At 47.6% G+C, this 18,974-nt stretch overlaps 1 pseudogene; it reads left to right on the top strand.

The window, feature by feature from the left end:
- Positions 1-13,038: 13,038 nt before the first annotated feature.
- LOC136496465 (BOI-related E3 ubiquitin-protein ligase 1-like) overlaps positions 13,039-18,974 on the top strand; it is an 82,756-nt pseudogene continuing 76,820 nt past the window's right edge.

Genomic DNA, 18,974 nt, shown 5'->3' with positions numbered 1-18,974 from the left:
CTAGAAGGCAAGTTCTATGGCATCGAGTACACACATGTGGTTCGGGACAAAAATCAAGCAGCAGATGCGCTGTCAAAGTTAGGATCATCCTAAGCCAAAGTCCCACATGGCGTATTTGTTCAAGACCTACTCATGCCTTCCATCGAAGAGGAAGATTCCACGGTCGACAAGCCTCCAGACCAGCTACTGGTGGCTACGGTTCTGGCATCAAACACCACCGAACCACCTCTGACCACTAAGGAGCCTGACTGGAGAGTACCTTTCATCAAGTATCTGATAGATGGTAGCGGTTACACTGATCGGATAGAAAATGAATGCCTGATGCGTCACAGTAAGCAGTATCTGCTCATCGATGGCAAATTATGGCGCAAGAAAACAAAGGAGGAAATCTTGATGAAGTGTATAACCTAGGAGGATGGTGAACATCTCCTAGACCAAATCCACTCTAGCTCCTGTGGCAACCATGCGGCTTTGAGAACGCTAGTTGGCAAGGCTTTCCAAGCAGGGTTCTATTGGCCGTCAGCCGTAGCTGATGCAGAGAAGCTAGTCCGCCATTGTGAAGGTTTGTCAGTTCTTTGCCAAGAGAATCCATGTACGCAGCACATGAGATTCAGACAATACCAGCCTCTTAGCCCTTCGCATGCTGGGGACTGGATATGATCAGGCCCTTCAAACCGGCTCCTAGGAAATTTACATGCGTCTTTGTGCTTATCGACAAATTTCCAAGTGGACAGAGTACATGCCTTTGGTACAGGCATCTTCAGAAAAGGCTGTCACGTTCATTGACCAGGTCATCCACCGCTTCGGCATACCCAACAGCATCATCACTGATCTGGGTACTCAGTTCATCGGGAACGCTTTTTGGGACTTCTGCGATGAAAGGAGCATAGTAGTAAAATACGTCTCGGTGGGCGCACCCTAGAGCTAATGGACAGGTCGAGCAGGCAAATAGTATGATCTTGGATGCACTTAAAAGAGGATGTACAGGGAAAATGATAAAGCTCCTAGAAGATGGCTCAAAGAGTTTACCAGCCATGGTCTGGGGTCTTAGAACCCAGCCTAGTCGCAATACCAGCGTATCACCACACTTTATGGTTTTATGGCGCTGAGGCAGTGCTCCCAGCAGGATATAGCCTTTAGATTAGCATGGGTAGAGAACTTTGATGAAGACAAGTCCAATGAAGTATGGGAAGCTTAGAAGTGAATAGTGCAGAAGAGAAGCGGCTCGATTCTTGTGTACGTACAGCAAAAATACCTTGTTGTTTTGCGCAGGTACTACAACAAGAACGTCAAAGAGCGGCTTCTTCGTGGTTGGGGACCTGGTCCTAAAGTGGAAGACAAATCAGGCTGGTGTCCACCAAACTCGCAACTCCATGGGAAGGGCCCTTCATGATCAAGGAGGTTACACGACCAACGTCCTATAGGTTAGCTCACCTAGACAGTACAGACGTTACCCAATTTCATGGCACATTGACAAGCTTAGGCGTTTCTATGCTTAACTACTAAGATATGTACTCCTCTTGTACTTTCGATTTAATCAATAAGCTATTATGATTTCTTCGACCACTCTAATGTGTCACTTCAAAGTCTATTGTTATTCTAAACTCAACCAGTTAAAACCGACCACCATTCCTTCTCGGGTTTTCATAGCAGGCCCTGTCTCCGGGTCTCTCTCAATGCATGCATGGGATCTGCTCTCTATGCTACGGGTGATCAGTAGGTGCTCTCTGGTTTGACTTGTGTGTTCCTACATGTGCATAAACACTCCGATCGCAAGACAAACCAGGGCCATACAAACCTTTCAGGATGACATGTCAACTAAACTGGTACAACTAAACAGAATGTCAACATGTTCTAACTTAGTAACATCGGTACGATGTCTGAGCTTAAAAACATTTTCTACAAAACACACAAGCTCATGTCGTTATACAGTTATGTTATTACAAGATTGCCAAAAAAGGTCCAAGTTTACAATAACACAACTACATCTTCTTCTACAGCTATAGCCTACACTAATGGCTGGTTGGGGCACATGGCACCTGCTGCTCACTAGGCCTGACATCGTGCTCGAGTCTCGTGGACTCCTGCACTGGTCGAGCTGAAGAAGATGGCCCCATCGACGCCTGGCAGGTCGAGACCGCAGGCTTCGCCGATTGGCTTAAAAATGACGGCACTTTCAACTGACTTGTTGATGGCATTCCCTGTACAGGTGCTGTCCCGCCTCCACACAGGTTAATGTCACCAATTATTTCACCGACAAGTCTAGCTGGGTCATCCGTAGCTCCTCAACCTTGTCTGGATCTACCTCCTTCGAGTATCTAGCCTCTAGGCGCTTGAGATCGATCAAGGGGTAGTGAGCATGTACCATGCTTAGCACATGTGTGCCTATGTACTCACCCACCTCCTTCACGAACTCCTGGAACCATCCCCATACCTTTCGGCACCTATCAATCAATCCCAGCTGTGGCGTCCTTGGCACGTCTTCTATTAGCGCTGGATCGATGAGGTTAAGGACCGGCAAAATGCCCATTGCCACCTCCTGGCACCGGTTTTTCCAAGTGTCCCGATCCTTGGTGATCTCTTCGCACTGCGCCTTCCAGCCATCATGTTCTTTTATCACGGCCTCCAGATGCTTCTTGGCATTGACTTTTAAAATTGCAAACCGCAAAAGCTATTAAAATGGCATAACACGATAAAATAAGGCGAGCAACAAAAGTGAGCAAAGGGGTTTGGAAAACTTACTTTTTAGTTCCTCTGTCATCTTGGTCGTGTGGTCCCGGAGCTATGACTGGTCACTAGTTTTCTGTTGTCCTCTTTCAGGCGATCACATTCCACGACCGCACGACTGTTCTCCTCTCGGAGACGGACCACTTCGGCTTCAAAGCCTGCACTACAGCTGTTACTACCAACAACGCAACAACACTTGTCAGTATTCGTTGTGATAAAGTGGCTACTTACTTGTTCTTTCCTACTCTTTATTACTGAGCTAGATGACTAGGTTCTGGTTCTAGGACTCTTGCTCTACCTTCTCATGGATGGCGGGTTCAAGATGGTGGCGTAGGCGTTCCACCTCCGCTGTTAGCTCCTTGTTGCTTGCAGTGATCCCCTCGATCTGGTCAAAGCATTTCTTGTGATACCTCATGGTCTTCATTAAGTCCTATGTGCAGATAGCTAAGTAAGACAGCTCAAATAGACAGCAAGCTTAGGTGGTGAAGCAAAGCCTACCTGGACCTCCGTCACCAGCTGTTTCGCCGCTCGTTCAACTTTTTTGGTCTCTTTGACCTCAGGGATTTCCTCATGAATAACCCATTGGTCGTTTCACCAACGCGACACATATACATGTTGTCGCTTATCCTGCAGGTGGCCCAGGACCTCCTCCACTTCGTCCTCTTTGGGCTCTTCTTCGGGTCCGGCGTCGGCAGCATCTGCGATCACCAAAGCCTTCCCACGGGCTTCAGCGTCGGTGAATGTGGGTTGTGCTCTCACCTCCGGTTGTTGCCCCTCTGTCTGCTCTATCACCCTCAACGCTGAAGTGTTGCCCTCTGTAGGTCGAGTGCTCAGAGCACTCATGTCCATCTCAGTTGGTCCCTCGACCACCTACTCAGGGACTGTTGTCTGACTATTCCCTTGCTGAGGTCCTAACGGATCTCCTACTGTGGCTTCCTCGGTGACCGGCTACTGGGCAGTCTGCTCTAAACTTATTGGTGGAGCCACAAAACTTCTGGCTAACTGGTCCAGACTTTCGGTGGACGCCGAACTAGTACATCCGAGATAAGTTCAGAAGGCGTGGAATGATGTGGCGAAGGCGCGTCTCTTCGGCCGTGCTTGCTCCACGTGCTGTGTGGGTGACTCCTGGTCTCCCTTTATAGCCAGCACTATCACTAGGCCTTGGTGCTCGACCTCTCCGCCGCTTGTCCTTCGCGCTGCAACGGTCGGCAATGTAGGTCCCACCGGTACGGAGGAGCCACCTTGTTCCATCAACTCTAGCTACCTCCTCCTCTTTTGAGGGACGAGTCGAAAGGTGTCTGCATCCTCTCCCTCCTCTACATCATCGTCCGACAAAGTAAAAATTGCCTAATGACGCTTGCTGGTCGCCGGCCGCTTACCAGCAGCTTTGGCCGATGCCTCCTCTCCAGCTCCGAGCACCGCCCAGTTGACGTCCTCGATCCCAACGCTGGTCTAGGTGGTTGGCATAGCTCCTTGCGGCCAATCTACACCAGGGGGTGGTGACACAAACATTGTCGCTCTATCCTGACCATTAATCTAGGAAACAAATAGGAGAGAACACAGTAAGTTTCTACTACAATATAAGACTACGGGTACAAGGCAAGATGAGTTACCTTTGGGGGAGGTCGAGCGAGCTTGAAAGCGTGCTCGATGTCGCTCAATCTGACATAATTTGGATCAGCTAAGTTAAATAGCTCTCCAATTTTGGCCCTGACTTCATTCTTGTCAAGCGCCTCCAGCCTCGTCCCCGTCGGGTCTGCGCTACCTTGATACTCGTAGCCAGGGTGTACCCTCCTCTGGCAGGGTTGGATCCATCGGCTAATGAAGCTCCCGACCATGCTCGGACTGTCTAGTTTTTTCCATAGGATCATCCCAAATATTTCTGGAATCTGTTCCAGGTGCTCGGGCTTCTCTGACCAGCTTGTCCTCTTCTCCGGAATGTACCCCACGTCACACAGCGTGATCGTGTTCGGCTCTTCGTGGATGTAGAACCATTTCTTGTACCAGTCATCAAGTGATGTGTTCCATGGGCAGTGCAGGTACTAGGCTTTCATGCCATCATGGAGGTTGAGGTGCACGCCTCCAGCAATCTTCGATCTGCCGCTTCCTTTCTTTCGCAGATAGAAAAGATGGTGGAAAAAATCGAAATGGGGCTGGAAGCCGCCATATGCTTCACAAAGATGAATGAAAGTGGCGACAAGGAGGATCGAGTTGGGATGCAGATTGCAAATCCCAATCTCGTAGTAAAGACAGAGCCCCTAAAGAAAAGGATGAACAGGAACCCCAAATCCCCGCTTAAAGAAGTCCTCGAACACCACGATCTCACCTGGTTGTGGATCGGGGTACCCTCGCCCTCCGGTGCACGCCATCCTGTGAGCTCCTTGTTGTGGAGTACCCCCATGGTGATGAGGTCTTCAATGGTCTACTCATTGCTTCTCGATTTCACCACTCCTTCGCCATGGCTCCGGCTTTCTTCTGCGCGTTGCTTTTTGCCATGAATCTGGCCTTGTTGATGAATGAGGAACTGGCGGAGGATTGATTGGTATTAGGGTTGGTGAGAGGAAGGAGATGGCTGCGGCTACGAATGGCAATGGGGTGCAGTAAAAAGTGACTAACCAATCCTATACTGTATTTAACCCAAGAGTTATGCCGTTTCGTCTACCCGAGATTCTTAGGAGATGTGCGCACGCGCCGTAGATGGTTGTTTTCACAGCCTTGAGATCTATGCCAATATATGCGCCTCTTCATTGCCAGTGTATGCGCCTCTTTGTCGTTAGTGTGAGAGGGCCCATGCTGACGCACCTACTTACAGGTGCCATGCAACTGTTTGCTTGAAAAGACAAGAAGGCAGTATGACGTGCTATACCCGTCTACTTTTTTGACCACACATGTCAGATTGGACTTGACAGAGTGAATATATATATATATATACACAAAATAGTACAAGTGGCATATGGTTTTTTGCTGCACTTCTCATGCTCGGGGACTGCCCCAGACCACCATCATGCACGGGGACTGTCCAGACCACCATCGTGCCCGGGGACTGTCCAGACCACCATTGTGCACGGGGATTGTCCAGACCACCATCGTGCTCGGGGATTGTCTAGACCACCATCGTGCACGGGGATTGTCCAGACCACCATCATGCTCGGGGACTATCTAGACCACCATCGTGCACGGGGATTGTCCAGACCACCATCATGCTCGGGGACTGTCCAGACCACCATCATGCTCGGGGACTGTTCAGACCACTCTCATGCTTGGGGACTACCCCGACTACTCTCCGAACATTGCTCGGAGACTACTCTCCTCGGCTACATGTGATTTGTACTCGCATACAGTTGAGAGGCATTTATTTAGACCTTGCTACAAGGCTGATATCTAGCCTTCTAGCAAGCTCAGGGACTACATCGGTACGATGCACCTACCGGTGCATCTCGTATTGCTTGTATGATTGGATTCTCAACTTCAGTGGGAATTCATTTTAGACCCTTGCACCATGTGCCTACGTCACCTACTACTAGGCTCGGGGACTAAGTGGGCACACTTCACCTTGCGGTGAATGTGCTTATTTTATTGACCCATACGCTCTAACTGTTGGCCAGAATTACTATTGTCCAAGGGTCACTTACATTTCTTATCAGAAATACAAGTGGGCACACTTGATAAGGAAAGAAATCTTTTTCTTTTTTTCTTTAGAGCACTATGCATTCTTCGGACAACCGGAATCTTTGGCTATAATCGTGGTCTACTGCTCTTTGTTCTGACCAGAATACTGGCACATTCGATTGGTCAATGTTTCAACCAGTTGGAGATGGCATGAAGACGGATCGCATTAGCCAAAGGAGATCGAACGGCGTGTCGCAGTATAATACATGGTGCTTAGGGACTAGCTGTGGGGGTATTAACCCCTATACCCTTACGGTTGGGCTTAGGCCGGCCTGGACCATGGGGTCTAGCCCACTAGAAGACGATGCGTGGTCCGGCCAATCTGTTCGGAGTTCCGCGCAAGGAATTAAGACGGATTTAGAGATCAAGCAAGATCATGGTCGGTTAGAATAGGAATCTTTATCCGGCCACCTATGGCAATTGTAACTGGTTAGGATTAGTTTCTAGATCTATAACCCTGCCCCCCGGACTATATAAGGCAGGCAGGGGACCCCTCTAAAAAACATCTCTCATTAACATACAGCAATACAATCAGACGCAGGATGTAGGTATTACGCCATCACGGCGGCCGAACCTAGATAAAACCTCATGTCTGTTTTGCGTCACCATCTTGTTTATAGATTGCGCATCTGTCTGTCGACAATCTACTACCTTGGGCATACCCCTAGGTAGACTACCGACCATATTTCGTCGACAGGCATCAAAAGGGGTTAGTTTAGATGGAGGAAGCATGTTTCGTTAAAAAATCAACGTGCTCATGTACACTTTTAATGTACTAGCCGATCTAAAACCACGGCCAACAGATTTGAGTTGCTGCTCTCTCCTCTCTTGTAGAGAACTGGTTTCAGTTGCTTCATCCCAAGGTAAGCCTTCCGTTTCCAAGACATTAAGTGAACAAACATATGGCACAACCGCACAACCACGAACTTCAATTGTCCAATAACTCAGAATGTCAATGTCACTATGCTTAAGAACTCTCAATCATACAGAATAGTGAAACACCAAATTGTCAGCATTAATAGAAGGTAGAAGCAAGCGGGTTCACCAGATCATCGTCTACGGCACCCTCCTCCTAGGATGCGGCGAACGAGGGCAGCGAGTCCCACCCCCAGGAAGCCCCCGGCGAGCACCAGATGGTGGCACAGCGAAGGGCAGCGCGATGAGGGTGGCAAGGAAGAGAGCAGCACTGGATCATCGGAGCACGTGCCTCAAGAGGCCACGCGAGCGCACCACGATGGGGACGACGACGAGAGCTCCGGTGAAGGGGACGACGAGCACACGGTGAGGCGTGCGAGCGCGTGGAGCCAGGGACAAAGCTAGCGATGATGAGGATGAGGATCGACGATGGCGATGAGGGCGTGGCAGATCCAAATCAGATCTGGATGAGGGCGAGGATGATGGCAATGGATCCGGGTCTAGGCGCCACGCACGAACGGGAGAGGCGCAAGCCGGGCCACCAGCGGAGACAGCGAGAGATGGGAGAGGCATGTGGAGGCAGTTGGAGCCGATGAGGAGCGACGGCGGCGTGGTGGCTCTCGGGCGATGGATGAAGATGATAGAGGCAGAGAAGACGATGAGGCGATATATATTTAGTGGATCTTTAGTCCCGGGTGAAGCCGTGGCCTAGGACTAAAGGACCTTTAGACCCAGGTGATGGCTTCACCTGGGACTAAAGGTCTGACCTTTAGTCCCGGGTGCAGCCATGACCCGGGACTAAAGTTGTTTTTTGGCGGGCCGCGAAAACATAGTCGACCTTTAGTCCCGGGTGGTTGATCCACTCAGGAGTAAAGGTGGGCTGCAGTTGGTTTTCTGCCAGTTTCCAGAAGTTTTTTCCTTTTTTATATATTTATTTTATATAAATATGCAGAGAGTTATTAATTGCCTAATAAATAAAATATTATCCAAAAAATATAAAAAAATTCCTGGACTTGGTTTTGCATTGTTATACACAACAAAAATTTGTAACCTAAACTCTTTTATTTTACTGTATAAATATTTAACATAGTGTAAATAATAATTACAATTTGCACCATGCAAAAATATACTACTTGATTAAAATCATTAAAACTATTGTTTTTTGATAGGAAATTAGTTTTCACATCTTATTAACGTTGATCATTTGGTTTTTCATCACACATTCTCCATGGGAAAATCCACCGTCAAGCAGAAAATTCATTTAAACCGCGGAAAATACGAAAACACAACAAAAAAATCTAAAGTCACAATTATTACATAATAACTCTAATACATCACCATATCAAGCCGGGACTAAAACAATTTTTTCACTAATTTTTTCACATCAGATGCATTGCTTTTGCTTTTTGCTTTGTGCGACATGGAAATCCCACCATCAAACACAAATTTAATCTGAACATAGAAAAAAAGGAAACACCTAATAAACATCCCCGAATTCACAATTATTACATAATACCTCTAATACACACTCTTAAACATCACTATATATATCAAGCGGGCACAATAGTGAACTTCTTCTTAACGTATATCCCTTGGTTATGATCGCGTCGTAACCATGGAGTGTCCTCATCATTTAGCTAGATGCTTGGGTCTTTGTTCAATGTGAAGGGTGAAATTCGGTCATCCTTTTCATAATCTTCGGATATGTCTGACTTGTCTTCAATTCCGACGATGTTTCTTTTCCCTGAACGAACTATGTGACGCTTTGGCTCATTGATTGGGTTGTTGTTTTTCCCTCTCTTCGGTTTTGTAGACATGTCCTTGACATAGAACACCTGATTCACATCCTTGGTAAGGACGAACGGTTCGTCTTTGTACCCAATATTGTTGAGCTCCATGGTTGTCATTCCATACTGGTTGTCGACTGCTACCCCACCTCCAGTTGCCTTTACCCATTGGCACTTGAACAAAGGTACCTTAAAAGTAGGTGCATAGTTTAGTTCCCATATCTCCTCTATGCGGCCATAATATGTTTGCTTATTTCCATTAGGGTCGGTGGCATCTATGTAGACACCACTATTTTGGTTGGTGCTCCTTTTATCTTGGGCTACTGTGTAAAATGTATTCCCATTTATCTCATACCCTTTGTATGTGAGGATATGCCACGATAGCTGCCTAGCCAACAAATACAATTGCTCATCAATACTCTCATCACCCTGACATTCTTTTCGCAACCAGTTGCTGAAAGTTTCCATGTGCTAACGCGTAATCCAAGCTTCAGACTTCCCTAGAAACTCAGATCGGAGCAACTCTTTATGTGTCTCAATATACGGACCCACCAAGGAGGAGTTTTGCAGAACTGTGTAGTGTGCTTTATTAAAATAATTGTCCTAAGTACCAATATATGTTTTCTTCCCTAGTGTCCCCTTTCCACTTAGTCTCCCCTCGTGTCATGATTTAGGAACACCAATTGGGTCAAGGTCGGGAATAAAGTCAACACAAAACTCAATGACCTCCTCTGTTCCATAGCCCTTGGTGATGCTTCCTTCTGGCCGAGCACGGTTGTGAACATATTTCTTTAGGACTCCCATGAACCTCTCAAAGGGGAACATGTTGTGCAGGAACACAGGACCGAAAATGCTAATCTCCTTGACCAGGTGAACTAGGAGGTGTGTCATGATATTAAAGAAGGAAGGAGGGAACACCAACTCAAAGCTGACAAGACATTGAACCACATCATTCTATAGTTTATCTAGATCCATTGGATCGATTGCCTTCTAAGAAATTGCATTGAGGAATGCACATAGCTTCACGGTGGCTAGACATACATTTGGAGGTAGAAGTCCTCTTAATGCAACTGGAAGCAATTGCGTCATGAGCACGTGGCAGTTATGGGACTTTAAGTTTAGGAATTTCTTCTCTGGCACATTTATTATACCCTTTATATTCAAGGAGAATCCAAATGGTACCTTGATGCTTGCTAGGCATTCAAACATGCTTTCCTTCTCTTCTTTGCTAAGAGTGTAGCTAGCAGGACTTAAGTAATGGTGTCCATCATCTGTCTTCTCTGGATGCAGGTTATCTTGTTCTTTCAAACACCGTAGGTCCTGTCATGCTTCAAGTGTGTCCTTAGACTTCCCAAACACATCCATGAAGCCTAGCAGGTTCACACAAAGATTCTTCGACAGGTGCATCACGTCGATCGTGCTACGGACCTCTAGGACTTACCAATAGGGTAGCTCCCAAAATATGAACTTCTTCTTCCACATGGGTGCGTGATCGTCGGCGTCGTTCGGAACAGGTTCGCTGCCATGTGCCTTTCCAAATACTACTTTCACATCTTTGACCATATTGAGTACATCCTCACCAGTTCGGTTGTCCAGCTTGGTCTGGTGGTCTGCCTTACCTTTAAAATGCTTGCCTTTCTTTCTTAGGGGGTGATTCGCAGGAAGAAATCGACGATGGCCAAGGTACATGACCTTTCAACATTTTTTCAAGAATATACCTTTAATGTCATCGAAATAGTGCGTGTATGCATTATATCCCTTGTTTGATTGTCCTAAAAGATTACTTAGAGCAGGCCCATCATTGATTGTTATGAACAACAATGCTCGCAGGTCAAAGTGCTCCTATTTGTGCTCATCCCACACACATACACCTGGTCTATTCCACAAAAGTAGAAGTTCTTCAACTAGTGGCCTCAGGTACACATCGATGTCATTGCCAGGTTACCTTGGGCCTTGGATGAGCACTGGCATCATAATAAACTTATGCTTCATGCATAACTAGGGAGGAAGGTTCTAGATACATAGAGTAATAGGCCAAGTGCTATGACTACTGCTCTGCTCCCCGAAAGGATTCATACCATCCGTACTTAAAGCAAACCTTAAGTTTCTTGCATCATTTGCAAACTTCGGGAATTCTCTATCGATTGCTCTCCACTAGGACCCATCAGTAGGGTGTCTCAACATATTGTCTACCTTATGGTCTTCTTTGTGCCATCGCAACAACTTTGCATGGTCTTTGTTTCTAAATAGACATTTCAAGCGTGGTATTATAGGAGCATACCACATAATCTTGGCAGGGATTTTCTTCGTGGGACATTTGCCCTCAACATCACTAGGGTCATCTCGCCTGATCTTATACCGCGATGCATGACATACTAGGCATGCATCTAACTTCTCGTACTCCTCGCCATGGTACAGGATGCAGTCATTAGGACATGCATGTATCTTCTGGATTTCTAATCCCAAAGGGCAGACTACCTATTTTGCTTCGTACGTAGTGGTGGGCAATTCGTTATCCTTCGGAAGCATCTTCTTTTAGATTTTCAGTAACTCCCCAAATCCCTTGTTAGATACACCATTCTTTGCCTTCCATTGCAGCAATTCTAGTGTGGTACCCAACTTTTTCTGCCCTACATCACAAGTTGGGTATAGCAATTTCTTGTGATCCTCTAGCATGCGCTCAAACTTGATCTTCTCCTTTTCACTTTCGCATTCTCTTTGTGCGTCACGAATGGCCTAACCAAGATCATCAGCAAGCTCATCTTCTGCCCCTACCTCTTCTTTAGCTTCCCCCATTGCAGTATCATTGAAGGCACCATATTCAGCAATAATGTCATCATCGTCCCATTGTTCATCTTCACTTTCTTCCATTACAACCCCGGTTTCTCCGTGCTTCATCCAACAAATATAGTTTGGCATAAAACCCGACTTCAACAAGTGTGAATGAAGACTCCTTGAGCTAGCATATTCCTTCAAATTCTTACATATGGCACATGGGCAGCACATGAAACTATCGCGTTTGTTTGCCTCGGCCACACGTAAGCAAGAATGCACGCCCTCAATGAACTCTTTGGAGCAGCGATCAGCATTGTACATCCAATGCCGGCTCATCTGCATTACATGACATACATACCATATTAAAACCTAGAACATAATTAGTTAATTATACGACATGCATGCCACCACACAAGGTATTAATTTATGAAAGTATCGCTACAATGTAGACAATCCCAACTACCACTAAAAAACTAAAGCTAAAATGCACTTCAGCAGCATAAGAATTTCACGACCAATCCCAACTAAAATAGAAAGATCATGCGTTTGTTCAACATCTATGGGCTTCTTCCGTAGGATTACTGTCTCATCAGCCGTCGTAGCTGCCTGTGAGTTTTGCACGTGTTCAACATACTCTTCCTCCCAGTACCAGCCTCAACATCCAGTGCCATCCCACTGAAATTAAAACAAAAATTAGAACTTTAATCACAATCATCATGAAAATAAGTATAAATTAACCATAATCATCAAATGCGACAAAATAACTCACATTGCGATTCGGACACTTGTAGAAGATACGGCCCTTGTTGGGACACTCCTTCCTCACCCGGTACTCCATCACAATCTTCTCCTCATACTTGCCGCATGCAATGAGAGGGAGGTCCGGCCTTAGTCGCTTTGGAACCCGATGAGAGACCGAGGACCCGGAAGTAGTTGCCATCTACTCTCTATACTCATTTTTAATATAATATAAATTTCTCATTTTATAAACAAATAAAATTAAAAAAACTCTAAAATTCTCTATATCTCTAAACCATGAAGTGTGCTATGCATGCAAGAAATTAAAGCTGAATACTAGTTTTGAATAACTACTTTAACCTTCCATCATCCAAATATGCAAACTTTAAAGTGATTTTGAGCTTAAATGGCTTACAAATAAAAAAAAATTCACCATAAAAAATCATATATATCTAGTCCACAAAATGAGATATGCTATTGATGAAATATGAGAGTATGAAGTTGGTAACCTTTAGAACTAAAGAATCGATGGAGGAATCGAAGAAATCTTGTGATTACCGGCGATGAGGAAGAAGAGAGGTCGACGATATGAAGCAAGGACACTAAGCTCAAAGTGGCTCGGGCTCGGGGAGGAAGAAGGGGTATATAGGAGGGGACCTTTAGTCCCGGTTGGAGACAGAAACCGGGACTAAAGGTCCCTTTCTAGTCCCGGACGGAACCTCCAGCCGGGAGTAGACTTTTACTCCCAGTTGGAGGGACCAACCGGGAGTAAAAGTTAACCTTTATTCCCAGTTGGTAGCTCCAATCGGGACTAAAGGTCCCCTGCAGTAAAAGCCTACCGCAGTAGCCGTTGGGCAGGGACCTTTAGTCCTAGTTGGAGCTACCAACCGGGACTAAAGGTTTCTCTAGTCCCGGGCATGAAAAAATACCAGAACTAAAGCCAAATTTCGAAGTGGATCAAAAGTCATTTCTCTACTAGTGATTATTCTCCTTCTCAACCAAAGCAAATGCCAAAGGAACCAACTTGTTGTTCACGTCATAGGATATGGCTATAAGAAGTGTGCCCTGGTATTTGCCAATCAAGAACGTCCCATCAATGGAGAAGACAGGACGACAGTGCCTAAAGACCTCGACACACTGAGGGAAGCACCAGAAAGGACGAAAGAATATCTGTCTCCCATCCTTCCATGCATTTGGTTTTGGGATGTACTCATAATGCATGCCTAGATTCACCACTTTGATTGCATTGAAAAGTACTGGCAGCTGCTCATACCCATCCTCCCAGTCCCCATATATCATCTTCCACGCTCGCTGCTTAGCCCTCCAAGCTTTATCATAAGTTATCACATAACCTCTATACAATGCCTCAATGGTCCTGATAATTATCCTAACCTTTATGTTGGGTTCTCCCTATAATATTCCCATCAACCGCATGGCAATGATGGTAGATGCCAACTGTTGATGCCTCAGTGTCAGCATAATTGTGTGGCCCAACAACTTTTGTGATCTTTCACTTTCTGGTGACCTTTTGCTTCCTTGCACAAACCCTCTATGGGCAGCGTTCCTTGTCACGCATAACTGTGTAACGGCACTCCGCATATGAATGCAAGACCTTGTAAGGTCTCTTTCATATCACTGCAAATGCCTGCAACCATCTCTTCAATGCAGGGAGGTCCTTGAATACCCTTCCATTCTTAATTACCGTGTTAGAGCTGGCCTCAGGAGCTTCTAGGAGCTCATAATCACGTCCTTCTACACATGCCTGATTGGCATGAGCAAGATCGTTGAACTCATGAACTCTTGGATCACGGCGGCCAGGAAAGATAGCCTCAGCATCTCAATATCACTCTCTATCAGCTCTCCAACAGGGCGATCATCATCAGAATCAAGAGCCCTTGCCATCTCATATGGCTTCGAATCATTCATAATTTCAACACAATTGGAGCCACAGAATTTATCTCCATAGTGCACTTGCGCAGCAACAGGGGGCACATCCACATTGTTAGGAATGTCTCTTGCAACATAAGTAGAGAAATAAAGAAAGAATGAAAGAAATGGATGTAAGGAAGGGGGTAAGCTCCCAATAACCATGTGGATAAGACACTAACTCGGATGATTCTGTGTCAAAGGGATCTCATGAGGAGGATATGCCACAACAACAAGAGTCTAACAAGCATCTCAAACTACCTCATTGGGGGCAGATTGAGCATTAGGAACCGTAGGTGCAACCTCCACATCCATATCAAATTTCGGGACGGGAGGGTCGAAGTGTGCCTGCTGACCCATTGGTGGGGAAAACCCATAAGGGATAGGATCAACTAACACCCGACGCACAACCACGTCCAAACATTACAGCTGGCTCTTCATAGCCAATCTCACATAGTTCTCCTACTGATCCGCACACCCAATTGGGATCATTCGCCTGAGGATGTTGGGAGGAGAACCTAGGTGCAGTACACCCTCAACTGCAATGCCATCACCATCATCTCCAAGGCAATACAGCTCCTCCCGAGCCCTTGCAACCATCTCACTAAATGAAGGCCTATCATTGAATAGCACAGGCACGCTTTGCATGTCAACAAACTCAACATATCCACAGCGATCGCATTCAACGGTCCCTCTATGATATATGGTCACTAGGTTGTCCATCTAGTTCAAACACATAATGAAACACATGTCCTTTAGTCTAAATTAGACGATAGATAGTACCTAATAAGTATTTTCTAACTATAAACTAAGTAAATAAGATAATAAGTACATATATATATACACATATATATATACATATACATATATATATACATATATATATACAGTGTACTCACAAAATAGTTATGTCTATATACATATGTATCTATGTTTCTATCTATCTACGTATCTAACTATATCTATGTACCTATGTATCTATGTTTCTATCTATCTACATATCTATCTCACTAGATCACTAACTAAATCAACTACCTGAGTCATCACATTAACTAGTAAATAACAAATAATTGAACTACTACAATACAATCAAAGCTAACTAAGCACCTATGTTGCATATTCACAATTTTTACCTAGCGCGGCCAGGCGATGCAGGGCCCGGGGACGGCGCGGCCGGGGACGGCCGGCGCTGGCATGGGGCCGGCACGGGCGTGGGGGCGCGGGCCGCCGCCGAGGGCGCAGGCGTGGCCGGGGACTACTAGAGCGGCCGAGGGCGCACGCGGGGACGGCCGGCGTGGCCGCAGACGGCCGGCGCGCGGGCACGGGCGAGGCCTGGGAGGTGCGGGCGTGCGGGCGGGGACGGTGCAGCGGTGACGGACGGTAGAGAGAAAGAGGAAGAGAGAAAGGAAGGGAGGGCCTATACGTAAGAGAGGGTTTCGTGCCAGGATTGTTGGCACCGATCTCGGCGCCAAGATCCACGGCTCTAAACTCGGCGCCAATATCCACGGTGCCGAGATGGCTGCCATGTCAGCGTCCATGCCGCCAACGTGGCCCCGAGCTCGACGCCAGCAACGATGGCGCCGAGCAGTGTAAGCTCGGCGCCAGCAACGATAGTGCTGAGTTAAGGGTTTAAATTTTAAAATCTTACCTCTAGAAACATATTTGTGAAATTTTTTTTTTAAAAAAAGGGCTTAAAAAATAAAAAAAAATCGGCTGATCCATCCACGCAGGATGCTGGCTTCTTCAGCGATGTCTCTCTGCAGGGTTATGATGCCAATATGGCCAGGGCAGGTAGGTGCCGCGCCAGGCCACGCACATCAAGGTTGGCACGATCGCCACGCCACGGCGACGGAGGCATCGTGCGCGCGATGACCAGAGCACTGTGTTTCGCTCTGTCACGCACACGCACACGCACACGCACACGTGGGTGCTTCCAGATGAGATGGATCCCATGCGAAATGGCCTCTCTCTATCTGTCGAGGATGGTAGCGTTCGTGCCCGTGGGATATGAGCAGAGGAAGGAAGGGCAAGTGCGCAGAAGCTGTTGATTTTTTTCACCTGCAATATCTATCGGCGCACACCACAACAGGGCGCATGCAGCGTGTGCGTGTGTTGCCGTCAGGGTCAGGCCCAGTCACAACTATATCAAAGCTCACAAAGCAAGATCTCACATGCGTGCCACAGCCCACAGATTGGTCGTCATCTTGATTGATCGGGTCTTGGATTGACACGTCCTCTCTTCTCTTTTTTCTTTTGCAATATGTGTACAGACTGAAGAGCCGCAGGTACAGATGATTAAACTCTTTCCAAACTTGCCAACCGAGCCGAGTTCGTTGAACGTACTTTACGTATCCAATGATCCGATCCTGCCTCCATCTGCAAGCTAATCCTTTGAAAACCATATGTAGGCCGTGAACAGCAATGTAACGTGTGGAGAAATCAGTTTCCATGGCTCCTGACTTCCTGCGCCTTAATGATTTTACTATTATATCTGTCGTAGCCTGGCTGGGTGCGTCCAGCGATTGTTTGGGCCGCATCGCATGCCATGCCATGGTTCGTCGTTTGAGGGTGTGGGATCGATCGGATTCTCGGAGGGCGGCGCTTTCACGGCCCGATCGGATCCTCGCGTGCGGTAGCCGTCTTCGACGGGGAAGACTTACTGACTGGCTGGCGCGCCGCAGCTTGCAGCTGCAACCGCTTTTACTAGTGCCATGGACACAGTTGTCCCGAACAAAGCAAAAGCCACGACGACATGCACTACTGAGTCACTCATCATCTTTACACCCACGGCTATTGTATTGTACCACGATGCTATTAGCCAGCAGCTTGCTAGGCTCACAGTAAAGAACGGCGTCCACACCCAATGCCCCCACCCGCCCGGCCAGGCCGGTCGAAAGCGACCCGCTTTCGTCGCGGCCTCGAACGCATCCGCCGCGCGCCTACGTGTGTTTTTTTGTTGGCACCGGGCACCGGCTCTAGTCTTCCCCCACCCAACCCAAGCCAGCCGGAGTCATGGCATGGCTTCCCTAACCGTGAGTTGCGTCTGCCATGGCCACCTCGGCTGCGAACCATCAATTCCCACTCCTTCCACTGGCACTGCCCCACCCAACGCCTTCGCAGTCCTTGAGTCGCGTCTGCCATGGCCGTGCAGGCGCGGCACTACTACTCGCACGACCTAGCCCCGGCAGCGGGCGGCTTCCTGCTGTTCCTGGACGAGTACACCGGGTGCGTGCCGGCGCCGGCCCGGATCGGGGACACCAAGACGGTGCAAGTCGTGTGGCGGCGGCGAGGCGTGCGTGCTGCTGCTCCCGTGCCGGCACCTGTGCCTGTGCCGCGTGTGCGTGGCCGCCGTGGACGCATGCATGCCCCGTCTACGCGACCACCAAGAACGGCTCGCTTCACGTCCTCTTCTCCTGAACTGAAGGACGTCATACCATGGTCATCTTCGTCGGGTAATAACGTCGTAAGAGGCCATGGCAGGAGACGAGGCTTCCTGCTTCGCGCTGCCAGAGCGCGCGGTAGTACATGCGATGCTGGGAAGGAGATTATGTGGCCAAAGTGCAACTGCAATGGCACAAAACGTCAGAGGGAATCGTGCGATGACCATTCAGTTAACCTGCCGGAGGTAGCCGCAGAAGTGGATCGGAGACGATGTCCAACGACGAAAAATGTTCTCTTCACAAAGTCACCAATCACCAAGCACAGTTGGATGCTGGAGATCGTTCTCCTGGTGGAGATTGGCAAGGGTTTTGAGGCGTTGTCGGACTATTGTTTCTGATTATGAAGAATGGTACGGTGGGCGTTGCCGTGATTGCTGGTAAAACTCTAATCTGATGGCGCTGCACCGTGGCACACTGAGAAGTAGGAGATGAATGATGACCGCGTCCATGTACAATACATATTTTTTCACCAACAAAATTAAAGGAGGGGTTCTGAGTGGTGAAACTATTGTGAAACGATGCTAATATCGCTGCAGAAATTGTCTGTTTGGTAGAGCTTCGCCACCCGTTCCTTAAGCCATTTCAGCATGTTCCCAACCAAATAGAGGAAGCGCTGCACGTGAAACCATGGGACAGCAGAGCCAGAGAGCTAAGCTTTTCATAGCCCGGACAATCCTCATTATATAAAAATATTCACCTAGCAAATTATAATGTTCTTCTTCAATTATATAAAAAAAATTGAACTTCACCGACGAGCCTAGCCCGTCCAGCCGCCTAGGGTGTCCTAACGATGTCTCCGCCACTGGTAGATGGTGGAGCTGCTCACTAGGTGTGTGGACAGGGATGCCCCTCACCAACGCCTCCTTCCTGGAGAGCCCGTGTAGATGGTGAGGGAGGGAGCCCGTGGCGGTGGCACGACTGGCGATGCGAGATAGGAGCCTGTGGCAGTAGCGCGAGCGGCGAGGATGGTAATGTAAGGCGAGCCATTGCGGGGGCG

The sequence above is a fragment of the Miscanthus floridulus genome, chromosome 12 (assembly GCF_019320115.1).
Source record: "Miscanthus floridulus cultivar M001 chromosome 12, ASM1932011v1, whole genome shotgun sequence".
Taxonomy (NCBI): domain Eukaryota; kingdom Viridiplantae; phylum Streptophyta; class Magnoliopsida; order Poales; family Poaceae; genus Miscanthus; species Miscanthus floridulus.
This window is presented reverse-complemented; position numbering and strand designations above follow the sequence as displayed.